Genomic DNA, 3,093 nt, shown 5'->3' with positions numbered 1-3,093 from the left:
ACATCCATTCCAGTCACCACCTGGTGTCTTTACGTGTGTGAACATGTCCATCCCCTCACGTCATGGATCCACATCCATTCCAGTCACCACCTGGTGTCTTTACGTGTGTTGAACATGTCCATCCCCTCACGTCATGGATCCACATCCATTCCAGTCACCACCTGGTGTCTTTACGTGTGTTGAACATGTCCATCCCCTCACGTCATGGATCCACATCCATTCCAGTCACCACCTGGTGTCTTTACGTGTGTTGAACATGTCCATCCCCTCACGTCATGGATCCACATCCATTCCAGTCACCACCTGGTGTCTTTACGTGTGTTGAACATGTCCATCCCCTCACGTCATGGATCCACATCCATTCCAGTCACCACCTGGTGTCTTTACGTGTGTTGAACATGTCCATCCCTCATCATGGATCACGTCATGGATCCACATCCATTCCAGTCCACCCACCTGGTGTCTTTACGTGTGTTGAACATGTCCATCCCCTCACGTCATGGATCCACATCCATTCCAGTCACCACCTGGTGTCTTTTTACGTGTGTTGAACATGTCCATCCCCTCACGTCATGGATCCACATCCATTCTTTACGTGTGTTGAACATGTCCATCCCTCACGTCACCACCACCTCACCACCTGGTGTCTTTACGTGTGTTGAACATGTCCATCCCTCACGTCATGGATCCACATCCATTCCAGGTCACCACCTGGTGTCTTTACGTGTGTTGAACATGTCCATCCCCTCACGTCATGGATCCACATCCATTCCAGTCACCACCTGGTGTCTTTACGTGTGGTGTGAACATGTCCATCCCCCCTCACGTCATGGATCCACATCCATTCCAGTCACCACCTGGTGTCTTTACGTGTGTTGATCCATCCATCCCCTCACGTCATGGATCACCACCTCACCACCTGGTGTCTTTACGTGTGTTGAACATGTCCATCCCCTCACGTCATGGATCCACATCCATTCCAGTCACCACCTGGTGTCTTTACGTGTGTTGAACATGTCCATCCCCTCACGTCATGGATCCACATCCATTCCAGTCACCACCTGGTGTCTTTACGTGTGTTGAACATGCCCATCCCCTCACGTCATGGATCCACATCCATTCCAGTCACCACCTGGTGTCTTTACGTGTGTTGAACATGCCCATCCCCTCACGTCATGGATCCACATCCATTCCAGTCACCACCTGGTGTCTTTACGTGTGTTGATCATGCCCAACCCCAAGAGTCATTCTTATCACCACCTGGTGTTTTTACGCGTGTTGAACATGCCCATCCCTCATGTTATGTATCCACATCCATTCCAGTCACCACCTGGTGTCTTTTCTTGCTTTAATGTCCTTTAATGTGACCATCCGTTGTCACTTTTGACATCTTAATAAACGAACAGACACAGGCTAGGCAGGCACCTACAGTGAGCGACGTTACACAGGAAAACAAATGAAGCGAGGGTTAAGTTAAGTTGATGTAGAACAAGGAACTAAGAACAGATAGATATATTTCAACATTCCTCGTCATGATTAATAGGTTTTCATTGACAGTGATGTGCATTCGTGCCAGAGCCAGTCGTGAATTATGATGATTCTGTCAAAATGAACAAACTCTGCATTGGCATCAACTTCAGGACATTTGTAAGGCGACACTCTAAGCCCTTGTCTGCCAACACAAGCACGATCGTCTTGACAACAGAAGCTTAATTTTAAGGTACAGACTTGAAACGAGGGTAACTCAAAACAGATTAAAGATAAAGATTTTTTTTAACCCGGCGTCGTAGTGGTTTATCAAAGACGTGAAGACAGTCTAGGGATAATTCACATGAATGTCATTTAGGAGCAAAGGAAACACCGAAGCATAGACGTGGGCATCCCCTATAAAAGAAACCGAACCCCTTTCAAGTTCTATTTCAAGACAGATGCCTGGATTATTTCAAACGTGAGAAGGAAAAATCAGAATTTTGATTGAAAAAAGCTATGGTGTCCCCGCTCTACAAAAGAATTTGATATATGTTTTTAGAGGTCTTTGTTCGTAACAAAGTCTCCAAGTGTCGGAAAACTAGACAGACTTACGATGACAACGGAGCCATACGCTCTCTGATAACGACAGCCGCGCCTTTTGAAATAGACTCTATGTTAATGTGGAGCATTATCCTGTGGGCAGACACCGTCTCGCTAGCGGTATTCATACTTCAACAGCCGGAATGGCAACAAGTGACCTTTCGGCAAGGCGAGGTCATTTAAACTGGCGATAGAAGCTTTGGACAAAGTCTATGAATCAAATACGGAGTTCTGCTGGGCGTGATGGATGGCAAGCGAACGGAGGCGACAGAATCGCTTAAGATTAAAGATTTATCATCTTGGCTTAAATGAAGCGACATGCTTCGAGCAATGAAATAAATAACCAAACCCTAATGCGTATTCTATAGGTGCATTACCATTATTCTAAATACAAGGAAGATACTTCTATCTTTGACTAAGTCCGTATTCGCTGAAATCGATTTACGTTTTCGTTTCCTGAAAAAGCATGCCTTCCTATTATGGTGCGGACGATGCAGTGTGTCAGGAAATAAGCAGTGCTTCGGAAGCAAGATTAACCGAAACGCCAGATATTCACGGGCCATAATTGTACAGAAGTTGTGTTTTAACAGTGTTTAGATACAATTGAATTTCAAATGGATGATCAGCCCAAGATTCAAACCAATAAGGTTAATAATTGAATTTTCTTGAAGGGATCACTTTCAGTTCGGATTTAAGTGTTGAGTTAAATGAAATGAATAAAAGTCAATCACATAATTAATTTTGGAAAAAGAACATTATATTTCTCTGTTTGGGCCATTTTAATTAAGTACGGCGAAAGGATGTCATTCCGCTCACTATATAACACCAAAATGTTTGTCTTCGTGTTTTTAAAGCAAACAGCTCTGTGTTCTTATCAATCATTTCATATTTTTTAAAAATCAGTAAATTTGCTTAATTCAAAATTTGAATTTTGCTATTGTTGTTTTTCAAATACGTTATGATAAAGTAATCTTGTTATTGTCATGTCTCAGAGCGGGGACATACAAAAGTTTGACAGGCCAG

Source organism: Haliotis rubra, unplaced genomic scaffold (genome assembly GCF_003918875.1).
Source record: "Haliotis rubra isolate DU_JTF1 unplaced genomic scaffold, ASM391887v1 Scf450, whole genome shotgun sequence".
Taxonomy (NCBI): domain Eukaryota; kingdom Metazoa; phylum Mollusca; class Gastropoda; order Lepetellida; family Haliotidae; genus Haliotis; species Haliotis rubra.
The sequence above is the reverse complement of the archived record's forward strand: the minus strand, read 5'-3'. Positions refer to the sequence as shown.